The sequence below is a fragment of the Bactrocera tryoni genome, unplaced genomic scaffold (assembly GCF_016617805.1).
Source record: "Bactrocera tryoni isolate S06 unplaced genomic scaffold, CSIRO_BtryS06_freeze2 scaffold_25, whole genome shotgun sequence".
In the NCBI taxonomy this organism is placed as follows: Eukaryota; Metazoa; Arthropoda; class Insecta; order Diptera; family Tephritidae; genus Bactrocera; species Bactrocera tryoni.
The window spans coordinates 30341595-30355744 of record NW_024395977.1 but is presented as its reverse complement, the minus strand read 5'-3'; the positions used below and the strand labels follow the sequence as shown (position 1 = coordinate 30355744).

The following is a 14150-nucleotide window of genomic DNA, read 5'->3' as shown; positions in this document are numbered from 1 at the left end:
ATAGAAACTGCGACCTGCATCCTGGCCGCCGTCCGAAAAATGTACATGCGAGATGCATCGGGTAATTGCTTCCCAAAGGCAGAATATCAAAGATTTCGTATCCAAAAAATTTGTGAAAGATGTTCAAATATGTGTATAACTATAAAGCCTAGAAATTTCGCTCGAATCAATAATTTGTTTCCCTCCCAAAAAAATCCTCAAAAAAATCGATTTTTGAAGCCTCGAAAGCAGGCTCTCCCCTTAACTCTTGCCATTGTCCGCGATCTTCACTGTTCGGCGACACGAGAGAAATGAGATTTTGTGCGCCGACAACGCCATACACGATAAACATGTTCGCGCACCGATCGTAAAAAATCAAACATTTTCGCGAACATGGATCGGTACGCGAACAAGCCCATACACGATAAACCGCAAGCGCACACATACCGGTCGAACGCACTTGTGTGCTCGTGTATGGGCGCTTTTAAGGGTGATTGGAAACTTAAAAAACCCAGAGCTGGCACCACTGTCAAATGTTATAAATATTGGCATTTTGGCAGCACTCTCGTGAATTAAAAAGTTTCGTACCATAGTCTGCGGTCTTTTATTAATTCAAAACATTGGAGCTGTTGCTGACATTTGTTCGGAGATATAATTTCTTAAGATATTTTGCGGTATGGAAAAATAAATTGTAATAATTTAAAAGGCATAAGACTAACCGCTGAAACCATTAAAAGTTTGTGAAGTGAGAGCATGTTGAAATCGTAAAGCTGAATTTTTGCTAACAAACATTGGTACATATTTTGCATGTATCATTGTGATGATGCCTGTAAGTTATTTAAAAAATAGAGCAGAATTATATATACATACGTATATATTAAAAATTAGTTTATTGATATTTTCTATAACACTGCAACCATATAGCGCAAAAGAGAATAGCACCAAACATTTGTAAAAAAACAAAAAGTTAGGCACGATTCCGATTACTTTGGCGGAGGGGTAAAAAAAAACGAGTTTCCGTATAAATGAGGTGTTAGGATAGGGGAGCTTCTCCAGAGGTGAAAGAGGCTGCGATTTAGAATAGCATCCCCCGATTCGTGGTTAAAATGGGTGTGTACGGATAGAGGAGGTCCTCCATATCAAGAATATATACACATATAGTTGTCGCTGACTTATGGTTTTTGAGATATTTTCATTTAAAATTCAAAAAATCAACTATTTAAAATGAATTTATAATGAATTTAATAGTTATATTTTTAACTTTAATAGGGGAATGTTCGTTCCAGTATCCCTTTTTGAAGAGGTTTTCCGCAAAGGGGGAGGGGGCTGGAGGCTTGCTACCCCCTCATTTGAAAGGTAATGAATGGAGCTTTTGAATAATAGCACCCTTTCCCCCCTAGGACCACGGGGGGCTCTAGGGGGCAGCCTCATGAAAATGGTGTAAAATCGTAGTTTTTCCATACAATTTTCACTAATTATTATAAAATTTATGTATTTTTACGCATAGAGGGACTCTATGTTTATTATTTTAATGAATTAAAATGGAAATCCACTTTATTTAAATAATAAAAACACTGAAAATTAAAAGTTGTATATGTATCGGAAATAATGCATACAAGTAGTTGAAGTACCAAGATAACCCAACCAACCATTTATACAAGACCCCCTAAATAATAAAATTGGCTTTTCATTTGTATGGAGTTTTTTTTATTTCGTGTTATACACATATGTATTTAATAACACCCAGTAACGAAATGAATTGGTCTGTCTTTTTTTTGTTTTTGTATTTCCCTCCTCCATAAAAATTCTACTATTACATCAGCAAAATTTACGCATTATTATAATTATCCTTATAAAAAATCTCTTCACTACACGCCAATGAGATTCGATTCTTTGGGTGTGTGTGCCATCCTCGGCGATGAATGGATTGCCAGGGTCACTATGGTTAACATTTTCATGGATGTAACCATACTCAGGGAGGCATTCCTATGCGCGCCAAATCGGTCCTTATGGTTGTTCCTTCGTGTACATGCTTACGAATAAGAGGGGTGAGGATCTCAGCGGAACGTTCATTGTCAGGGCATACCTCCAGTCTGAGGTCCTCACTGCCATCCTCTATCATTCCTAGCACCCAATGCCCTTCTACGCGTCTTCCTGAAAAAAAGAAAAGTATTTGAATAAACATAATTGCATTATATATAAATTATTATTATTACCTTTGTTGTATTTGCGTTTCCCGAATTTACTTTCGTCAATCTGCACTACCTTACCTGGACCACCAATCTTCCCTTTGACTTCTTGGTGGTCTAACTGAAATATAACTACCGCTTCCCTGCAGTCGCGCGATTTTTAATTATATTAAAAATTTCCAATTGCACACCGGTTTTAATTAAGGCACGCGAATATAGTATAATAAAAATTTGAATTCCATTGAAATCAATATACCGTTAATACAGAAGTAACCCAACCAACATTTTTTCTATAATACTAACGTATTTCTCCATTATTAAAATATATAGTATAACCTTAATTGAGCGTGGCCCTAAGGATCCACCCCACCAAATTCATAATTTATCATTAATTCAATTAAATATATTTCAAAGAATGTGTGTGTGTTAAATTGGTTAAATTTTTTGCAAGCAGTGTAACAAAAACTCAAAAGAAGAGAGCCATTGTTTGAGCAAATGTGAAAATGTGCGTTTTTTGCTTTCTTATATCTAAAAAACAAATTAACATTTAACAATAAATTTACATTTAAACCAAAGTTTAATTCATTGGCTATCCGTGCTATATAAATTAAAAAAAAATCCGTGCACGCATTTAAGAGGAATAAGCAGTGAAAAGGAGATACTGGAACGACCCCAACCCCTTTTATATCCACTAACAAAATGTGGATTTATTTAAATGTTTATAGTTTAATTTTATTAATTTGAAGTGAAAAATGTGCGTAGGGTGTGTAAAACGTGGTGATATAGCTTGCTGAAATCTTCGAATTTTGGGAATTTTTTACCTTTAAAGTAGAATATCTCGTAAACTAAGCGTTTGCGGTACCTATAACCCTCTACATTTTTTAATCAGGAGAACTTCCTCTTTCCAACGGTACCATCGGATTGCGGCGCCAAAGAAATCGGAATTCTGCCAATATTAGCATCATTTTATACGGTCCAATAACTTTGGGACAAATTGAAAATGATATTTTTCAATAAATTTTTTGTGTAAATTGTACAAATTAACCCCCGAATATTCGGTGTGGGTAAATTTTAGAATAGCATCCCCCGATTTCGGAGTTGAAACGGATGGAGGAGGTCTTCTAGATTAAGAAAAAATATATACATATGTATAAGTATGTGTGAAATCCGGACAATTAAAAAATCATTGTTTTTCCTTATTATTTCAGTGAAATGTTTAAATTTTTTATTTTAAAACAATAATACATATATATTTAATACGTAGAATTAAGCGTAAAAAAAAGTCAGTGTAGAGGATTGCACTTATAAAATTTTTTTTTTTATTCAATTTAGATATTGTATCATTTTGGTAACTAGCAATATAAACAGTGATAATTTTTTTATATTTACATTATAAAAACGATTTTATAGCTTTAGTTAAAGGAAATATTAATCTATACAAAAGCACTCTTTTTAGTATTTTGTCAAACTTTTTCAAGCTCAAGTCTTTTCAAGCCAAAAGCTTTTATACGCTCGGGCATTGAAATTATGAGGTTTTTTATTGTTACTGCTCCAATTATACCAGGCTTCTTCGAGAATTCCATTCAGCTCTGCTAAATTCTTTGGTCTCTTCTGTGCTATTTGAGCCTTCATTATAAACCAAAGGTTCGCAATGGGATTGAGATCCGGACTGTTACCTGGCCACTGCAAAGTCGAGACCCCGATTTTTGATAAACAATTCTTCACCTTAAAGAAAGAAAAAAGGATAAGTATAAAATTTGTAATTAAAATTATAGCAATAAACTCTAGTTGTACAAAAAAATGGATGCTTACTATTTTGGCAGGATGGCAGGGCGCAGAGTTATCCTGAAAAATAAGGACATCCGCTCAACAAAAGTGGTTTTTCATTGAAGGTATTAAATTGGTTTCAAGTATCTCCTGATACGGTTCCTTCTATTATGGCTAGTTGCCCAAGGCCATAGTAGGAAAAGCAACCCTAGACCATTCGGCTGCCGCCCTGGTTAACAGTTTTTGAACACCTTCGTCCTTGAACCGCTCACCAGTTCTTCTTCCCACGTAGGGCATATCGTCGCTACAAAAAATGTTAAATTTGGACTCATCTGAAAAGATTACATTTCGCCAATCAAGTTGAGTTCAATTTTGATGTTCTTTTGCCCATCGTAAACGGTTTTGACGCATTTTTGAGGTTAAAAGTGGTTTTCTTGGCGGCTCGGCGAGCATTCAAACCAACCTCTTGAAGCCTTCGACGAAGAGTTCTTGCGCCAACTTCCATACCGACATCTTCAAATAACTCCACTTTAAGGGAGGGAAATAATTGATTAAAACGAAGTTTCTGGGGTTTATAGTCATATATTTAAACATCATTCTCACATTGTTTGAATACAAAACTTTCATATTTTGCTTTTGAGAGGCAATTGCCCGATGCATCTCGCAAGTGCATTTGCCGGACGGCGGGCAAGAAGCAGGTCGCAATTTCTATCTGAAACACAAAATTTAAATAGATTCACAGTTTTTAATAACATATCTTCTAGCTAAACTAAAAAAGTTCGAAAAAAAGTGTCAAATTCTACAATTTTTTAAAACTTGAAAAAATTGGGTTTTTGGCCAAAATTTTCCACTTTATGTTGTTAAAAAATATGTTCAAACATGACTTTTTTTAGATTTTTTTTTAATTAAATAGAATATAATTTAATGCCAAAGATAATAAATTTTGCCCCAATTCGATCCGACGTTTAGTTTAGCTAGACGCTCGGTCACTATTTTCCTTCTAGTTTCGAAAATATTTCGAATTTCCATCTATAACTTTGGGGACATATTCTTAGATATTTTTTAAAGAGATATAAACAAAAAACAATCGATATTATGAAGCTTCTAAATCAGGCTTCCCCCTTAATGTCCTCAGCAGTTTCGAAGCGACCCCTCAAGCTGATAGAACGTATCACCCGATCTTCCCTAGAACTTTTCTTCTTTGATCCAGAGCCAGTTTTTCTCTTAAGAGACCTGATTTTAACGATATTATTTAGAAATTCTCCGATGGAAGACTTGCTGAAGCCAACTCTATCACTAATTTCCCGAAAGATTTTCTTTTCGGAAAATCAAAATATTACATTTCGGCAAACCGGACATTTTTTTTTTAAATTTGGCGTATTTGAGCTTTAACCAAGCACGAGCACGAAATAAACCTTGAAACTATTGGAAAATAAAACTAAAAGTTTTTACAAAACGTGTTCAGAGCACTAATTTAAATGGAAGAATAAACCTTTCCGCAAAAAATTACACTTGTCGGGTACAATCGTGCTTTAAAATCAAACCGACGCACAGTGGGGCAGAATTTGGTACCCTGATTCCTCTTACTAAAGTAAGTATGTGTACCAAATTTCAGAATATTGCGCTGACAACCGAAGTTTTTGGACTGTATCAGATTTACCTGAACCGTTCATATAGTGATTGGTGGCAGGAAAGTTTCTTGACCGTTTCTTAAGCGTTTTTTTATATGAAGTTTTTACGTTTCTTGAGAGCTGCGTACTAAGATTTATTAGGAATAAGTGGACATATCAATAATTCCAATACTTCAGTTGGTAACTTTTGGTTATTAGTTCTTTTGAATTTTCTCTTTGAACTTATTACCGGATCAGACCTTAGCATAAATGAATTGAATATGTCAATATTAGTTTCCACACGGCCGCATTTTCTTGAATGGTGTTCGCGATATCTTTTAAAATCCTTGTTGCAAGCCTCTTCTGCTTCTTCCGATAATTGGCCGATTGGTAGTAAAGCGTGAGCAATTATTTCAGGGCCATGTATTAAAAACTTATGCATTGTTGGAGGCATACGATACCAAGGGTATTTATCCACAAAGTACCTAGCAGTGTCCTGGCAATACTTCGTGAACTTTTCAACATTTATTTCATGTCCGCTGGCTACAGTTATTAATATATTGTACAATCTTTTATAGCGGGATTCTGTAACCAGTCTCTAGTCTCTATTTGAGACATTTTGAGGCAAAGTCTCAATTTGAGACTAGTTACTATTCTCTAAACAGTCTCTAGCGTTAGTCTCAAAATATTGAGACCTGGTAGTTAGCAGGTCACAAAACTAAAAAGAACTCTTGTCTGCCATTTTGAATATACTGAATAGAGATCATCATAGATATTAATCGATTGTCGTTTCTTTATATTTTGTAAGCAACTCAAACACGAAAAGGTTAAAAATAAATCAAATTTACATAAATTTCGTAAATATTATGAAACAAAGTCAACATATATTTTTATTTTCATTGATAATTATGTTTTTTGACTATGTTATAGAAAATTTAATATTTGTTATCGACATATTTATTTTCATTCAAATGTAAAAACATCTCTGAATAATGAAATGTAATAGATTTTGTGACTGTCACTTACAGAATAGCAATATCAGCTCAAGTCTCAAAAATTGTCTCTAACTTAAAATCTCAAATTTAGAGACTTGAGACTGTCTCAAGTTACAGAATCGCACGGTTAATCAAAGTTAAATCCAATTTTGTAATTTCGGCCGAAACTTCTGCCTCCCTAAAGAATCGTCGCGCTGTGTTGCCATCATTAGAATTTCCAAACCCTGGCTTTGGAACATCAACAATCAAACCGCAGCGTTTTTTAAATTCGTTTTGTATTCGTTTTTTATTTTCAGCAACAATATTTTTTTCCAAGTCATTTCGAACTTGCCATTTTTCTACTGGCAGTTTATAAGACAGATGCAAAAGACACTCAAAGAATCTTATCCATCCGTGCAATATTGATAGTCCAAAGCTTAAGTTATCTGTATGTATTTCTCGTTTCATCATTTTGTCAATATTGTTAAAATCTTTTGATGTAGCACTTTTGAGTGGATGTCGTCTGGGTTATAGCATTACAAACTTTCCCATCCACCATAGTAAAAAGTAAAGCGTGCTCAACTTCCAAAGATTTTCCATCACATATCGTTTTAAATTTTTTAAGATTTCCAATCTCTTTAGTAACTCTGTTTTTCTCCGCTATTGAAACTTCAGAGAATTCCTTAATAAATTCAATTTTCAAAGGCCTGCAATAGCGCGTTGAAGATGGAGCAGGATTTGCCAAACAACTTTTTCGCCCAACACAATACGAATAGGCACAATACTACTTTTCTGGTCTGCTGCCCCATTGCGCGACGGGTTGTCCGGATTTCACTGTCCGCTACTGTATATATACATATATATAGTTGCCACTGACTTGTGGTTTTTGAAATATTTGCAATTAAAGTTAAAAAAATCAATTATTTAAAGTGCGTGTTTCTCCGATTTATAATGAATTTTACACTTATATTTTTAACTTTTATATACGCTAACACTTCACTAATTCGTTTCTATTTATTTATTTTATATTAAATAATGCAAAATAACTTTTATTCATTATTTAAAAATAAGAAAAAAAGAAAGATTATGCCGCATTGCAAAATTTTGGAGAATCGGGGGATGCTATTCTAAATCCCAGCCCGGGGTTAAAATGAGTATGTATGGATAGAGCAAGTTCTTCAGATTAAGAAAATATAATACCTGATGTTCAAGTTGGGTAATTCTAGAATGGCATCCCCCCGATTTTGAAGTCCTCCAGATCAAAAAAAAAAAATATATATATATATATGTATATACTTGCCGCTGACTTATGGTTTTTGAGATATTTAAAAAATGCGTGTCTTTACGATTTATAATGAATTTTACACTTATATTTTAACTTTTATATCCACTAACAATGCACAAATTCATTTCAATCCATTTATTTTATATTAAATAGTGCAAAAATAACTTTTATTCAATATTTAACTGTTGTTCAATTCTCTTTGTTCACACAAAAACAAAAGGGTTGCATCTAACCAATAATCATATGTCCATAATTTCTAAAGGAAAAGAAAACAAATAATACCCCAATGGCTGGAAATTAACAACACATCGCATTTTTCGCATAGAAATCTAGATAGGGATAGAGATCTCAGACGGATAGAGGTAGCTGGGTACGCAAAGAAGTGGTTAGATTGATGCCGGGTCAGGTTGCATGCTGGAGATATATTTGGTATATCTGGGTCGATTTTTTGTAAGTAGAAGCTTAACCTGGTAGAGTATCCACAACGAAGCTGCGCAAGGGTCACTCTCCATTCTCGAGCTGGCCGTCTGCAATTTTGGTGATTTGTCTTGAAGTACGCCTGAAGTTTATTGCGTCCGAAGTCTGGTCGGCGTATTGTCTTATGTCCGATTTATGCGGGCGACTGCAGGCATGGTTTCCCCAAAAGACCTCAGCAGAAACTTCTTGAAGAGGAGTACATTATGATGCTTTACTGGAAGCATAAGGGTCTCACTTTGTAGATGTTCGATCGGATACCTCAAGAGTCATCCCGATATAGTCCGGAGTGTTTTGGCATATCTGAAGCTTCCTTGTATGCGTTTCACTGCACCAAGTTCGTGCCTTGCGAGAACCTCAGAGTAACTCCTGGTTTCTCGCACAGTTTGTTCAGTGCGTCAGACGGTGTTTGTCGTCGTTGGAGTAATGCCTTACAGCAGGGTTGCTCCGTATCCTCCTGACTCGTGCTGGCATTGCGTCCGGCCCGAAGAAATTTTTCTGCTGCGTTTGCGCAAAAAGGCTCCATCCAAACTCCACCTCGGTCAGGTGTAATACATGCAATGGATGGAGTCATTTTAAGACCTGCTCAGGCCTTAAGACTCAAAGGGAGTGGACCACGAGTTACGTGGCCACATGTTGCCTATGCAATATTGTAACACGAGTGGCCAACAGAGGACCTCCGCGGTCCCCAGGAGCTCAAACAGGCAATATAACTCTGACTTGTCCCCCACAACCTTCATTTCGCTCCAATACTCGTCTGCACCGTGTGTCATACCGTCATACGTCGAAACGTCGCATCAGTTAAGTGCAATTCCTGCACTGGCTGGTGTTCCGACCTGCGCACCACGCATGAGTGGGGTGAGTCGTACGTTGCCTCATGCTGCAGGAGTCTGCCCCCGCAACACACAACAGTGGCGTCGCCAACCAACTCCCCAGTGCGACAACCGCCCCTGCGGTTTCTGCAGCTGCAACAAACATCATCTACACGCCATTCCCTAACCCCCAAGATCCCCCACGGACACCCGCGACAAACCCGCGTTCTTCAATTTAACTGCAATGGATTCCAGTGTAAGATCGAGGAGATAGTTGCACTTATAAATCGGGAACGCGTATCGATAGCTGCGGTCCAAGAAACCAAACTAAACAGCCGCTCAGATCTTCTGACTTGTGCCGGTTTCAACGTAATACGTAAAGAGCGCTGGCGAGATAATGGTGGTGGCCTAGCCTTCATATTGCACAACACCGTGCAGTATCGTCTAATCGATGAAGACATCGACCCCAGGGATACTACCCTAGAATGTCAGGGCATAGCTATCCGGTCAGGCGATGTCGAGCTCGAAATATTTAATATATACATCCCCCCAGTTACATGTTGCCCTACAGGATATCACCCGAATATAGGTGCGCTACTTCGTGGTGAAAACCGTTTGTACTAGGCGACTTTAACGCGCACCACGATCTTTGGCATTCCTGCCTGTCAAATGACCGTAGGGGGATTGATCTGGCGGAACAGATTGACGATTCAACATTCTGCACAATGAATGACGAAGCCTCCACCAGAGTTATGGGCACCTGTAATAGCACGCCCGATATTACCATTGCTGGGGGTGGTCTGATAAATAGCATAACCTGGCGACCTATGCTAACTCTCGCATCAGACCATCTGCCCATAATTATCTCGATCGAGAAAACTCCTTATTTTGTTTCTGTGGACAAACGTACCTTCGTTAACTTTAAAAAAGCTAACTGGGTCGGCTACACAGAATTTACTGAGAGCACATTCAACGTTCTACCCATTCCTATGGACGTATGCGTTGGCGGACGTCGATTCCGCAAGGTGATCGCAGCAGCTACCGCTCGCTTTATCCCGGCTGGAAGAATAGCGGAAATCCGCCCCAATTTCCCAGCCGAAGCAGCCGTTTTAGCTAACAAGCGTGACACCTTACGCCATGCCGATCCCGGGATTTCCCGAATAAGGGATCTCAATTTGGAGATCCGGCGTATGGTAAACCATCATAAGCGGACGAAATGGATAGAGCACCTGAAGTCCTGCAACCTCTCCACCGGTGTACGTAAGCTTTGGGCTACTGTCCAGGCTTTGTCTAACCCTGAGAAGCATGATGGAATCAATATGGTTATGCTAAAGCATCTAGGCTCGACGGGAGTAAGCTACCTTACCAAGGTCCTCAACCTGTCCCTGACCACTCTTCAAATACCCGATGTGTGGAAAGTCGGAAGAGTGGTCGCACTACTGAAACCTGGGAAACCCGCCAACAAAGGGGAGTCATATCGTCCGATAACTCTATTCTCCCCAGTAGTGAAGACACTTGAGCCTAGTCAGCCACCAGCATGGATTCCGAAAAGTGCACTGCACCACAATAGCACTTAGTGTCATAAACGCTCAGATAGTTCGTGGCCTCAACCAGAATCCACCCTGTGACAGAACGATCCTCGTAGCGTTGGACTTGTCAAAAGCTTTCGACACAGTCAACCACACAACGCTACTGCAGGACATTGAGAAAATCACGCTTCCTCCAGGACTGAAGAGGTGGACCATGAACTACCTGAGCGGTCGACAATCATCCGTACTATTTCGAGGTGAAACATCTAAACTGAGAAAAATTAAACAGGGGGTTCCGCAGGGTGGTGTCCTCTCCCCATTACTGTTTAACTTCTACATCTCGAAACTCCTACAGCCGCCACAGGCTGGACTGGACGAAGGAGTATAGACTTGAACTTAATATCGATGGCGTCCAAATTTCGGCTGTCAATAACCCTAAGGTTTTAGGTGTAACTTTGGATAGTCTATGCTCCTTCACTCCCCTTACGTCCGCGATTTTCGCCAAGGTACAGAACCGCAACCAAATCCTCAAGTCGCTAGCCGGCAGCACATGCAGAAAAGACAAAGAAACGTTGTTGGCAACATACAAGGCAATCGGCCGGCCGGTCTTCAATTACGTAGTACCAATATGATCGCCTGGATGCAGTGGTACGCAGATGAGGAAACTCAAGACTTGTCAGAATACTGCACACCGGACCACGACGAGATGCCTCTTGATGCCTCCCATCGAACACCTATACAGTGAGACGCTTATGCTTCCAGTTAAGCAGCATAATGAACTCCTCTCCAAGCAGTTCCTGATGGGATGTTTTCCTAGAAATCACCCTTGCAGCCACCTGAGCATCAAGAGGACTTTCCTTGACTACGTCGACGACATCGTACATTCACAGTGGAGCTATCAACACCGACCCCTTCTTGTGAATGGCTTTCGTGGAGTCAAATCACCACCCATCGCATACGAAGAGCTCGAGTTGCCCTAAGAAACGCGAGTGACCCTAGCGCAGCTTCGTTCTGGATATTGTAGCAGGTTCAACTCCTACATATCCAGAATAGACCCCGACATATCCATTGTATGTCCGTCGATGCAGCACGTTTTCTGGACCTCCCGTTAGATGACGTCGACGACAACACAGATAACCCTACCATCCTAACGGGGATTGAGAAACCGTTAAAACAACAACAACAACAACAACAACTTTGGCACTCCCGCATGTTAAATGATTGTGGGGGACGGACCTGTCGGAACAGATAGACGATTCAACATCCTGTAAAATGAATGACGAGGCCATAATTATGGGCACTTGTTTTTACCCGCCCGAATTACCATCGGTCTGGTGGTCTGATAAATAACATAATCTTACGACCTATACTAACTCCCCCATCAGACCATCTGCCCAAAATTATCTCGATCGAGAAATCTCCCGACTGTATTTCTGTGGACAACCGTAATTTTTTTAAGCTTTAATAAAGCTAACTGTTTACCGAAAACACCTTCACCGCACTACCCATTTTTTAGAGATGTAATCGTTGACGAACGTCAATTCCGTAGCTACTACCGCTTCATCCGGGTTAGAAGAATCGCGGAACTACGAGCCAATTTCCCACCCTAAGTAGCTGTTTTAGCTAATGAGCGGGACACCTTACGCATGCCAATTCCTGTGATCGTCTAATAAGGAATTTCAATTTGGTGATTCGGCACACAGTAAATCAACGCAACCGGAACAAAGTGGAAAGGGCGCCTGAAGTCGTGCAACGTGTACATCGGTGCGACAAAGTTTTGGACTTCTATCAAGGCTTTCTCCAATTCGAAGAGATATGATGATGAGAAAAGCCAAACGATGTGTTACCCGACGGCCGCGAAAAAGCGAAATGACTGCGCACCACTTACTTTCACCGATGACGTTCAGAGTGTCATCAACAAGGCAAAATCTTCCAAATCCATTGGCGCTGACGGAAGTAAGATTCCTCACCAACGTCTTAACCTCTCGCTGGCCACTTTCAAATAACAGATGTGTGGAAAATCGGAAGAGTACCCACTACTCTAATCTAGAAAACTCGTTAAAAAGTTTCCCAGTAGTGAAGACACACCTTTTTGCATGGGCATGGACCTAGTCGGTCCAACAACGGGATATAATCATAACTTACGGGTAGGCGGCCTTTGGCCGTTCTTTAAAAAAAACCTTAGTGCATTCAACCGGTGTTTCTCAAGAGAAAGGAAATACTGATCTATAATATTTCTTTTTGTTTTATATTTGTTTGCTTGGAATTAGTAGAAATATTATATTAGTATGGTAACACTAGTTATTGTCAGTATGCTACCGTTTTGCCAATGTGTTAATAAATAGAATAGAACAATGTGTTAAATATTGAGATAAAGCCATTTTTTAAATATATAATGTAAAATAAACGTGTAAAATTTAATTAGTGGACATAAAAGTGTAAAATATAAATGTAAAATTTATTTTAAATCGAAAAAATAAGTGCTTTAAATTGCCACTTTAAACGCAAATATCTCGAAAAATATAAGTTTCCCGTCCAGAGAACCTTTTTGCCTGAAATACCGGGACCCCTAAACGACCCCTAGATTGAATCTAATTCGACGTTAAAGTTTGAAGTGCATTCGGCGATTTTTACTACAAGTGAAATTATTCAACAAAGAAGTCCAAATTACTCAAGACGGTCGATCACGTGTTGACGATAAACCACGACCAGGACGGCGATGAATATAAGCTGATGATCAAAACGACAGTAAAATAATGAGAATTGGTGCTTGAGAATCGACGATTAACAGTCAGAGATCTTACTGGCATCGTTGAAATATCGGAAGGACCACTGAAAACCATTTTGAAAAATCATTTGGTCCTTCGAAAAGTAAAAACACGATCAGTTCCAAAATCACAATTTTTTTTCAAAAAACTGCTTCGCGGTCACGTCTGCGAAATAATGCTTTCCGACTACCAGGATGTTATTATATTTATCATTATTGGGGATGAGTCTATGTTTACAACCCGCAAACCGACTATCAATTGGGCTGATATGGTGGCAAAGGTGAGCCGAAACCGTAAAAAACACAAGCTAAAGCAGGTCAAAAATTAAGGCTAAGTTATGGGCCGAAAATTCTTGGTTTTTGCACCACCATAATGCACCATCGCATACTGCATTGATTCTTCGTGAGTTTCGCCAAATTTTCAATTGCAACCACCGTATTCGCCTTATTTAGCTGTTTTGAGGATTGAAAAAAAAAAGTTGATACAAGTGTATTAGGATCATTGGGGATTACTTTGAGGGGGGGCGACATAGATTTTGAAGAATAAATTAAGAATATTAAAATTAATGAACAAGTCTTACTAATTTTTGCTGATAGTAGTATACCTGCATTTTGCTTTGATTTCTGAAACCATATATGTAGACTGCTAATCACATATGGAGAATACGTTTCGCTAGAGTAGTTTACTCCTTAATAATCCACTGGTTTTTGTTTAAAAATAATAATGGCTAAATGTCCTCTCCAACTCAGTAGAATTAAAATTA

At 38.6% G+C, this 14150-nt stretch overlaps 1 protein-coding gene across 3 annotated transcripts in view; it reads left to right on the top strand.

Moving 5' to 3' along the window:
- Positions 1 to 541: 541 nt before the first annotated feature.
- LOC120780499 (calcium/calmodulin-dependent protein kinase kinase 2) overlaps positions 542 to 14150 on the top strand; it is a 284681-nt gene continuing 271072 nt past the window's right edge. For 2 of the 3 annotated variants that reach the window (XR_005705883.1, XM_040112774.1), the window contains exon 1: positions 542 to 808. The gene's annotated coding sequence lies outside the window, so the exon portion shown is untranslated. The remainder of the gene's footprint in view (positions 809 to 14150) is intronic. The other variant, XM_040112775.1, reaches the window with a different exon arrangement.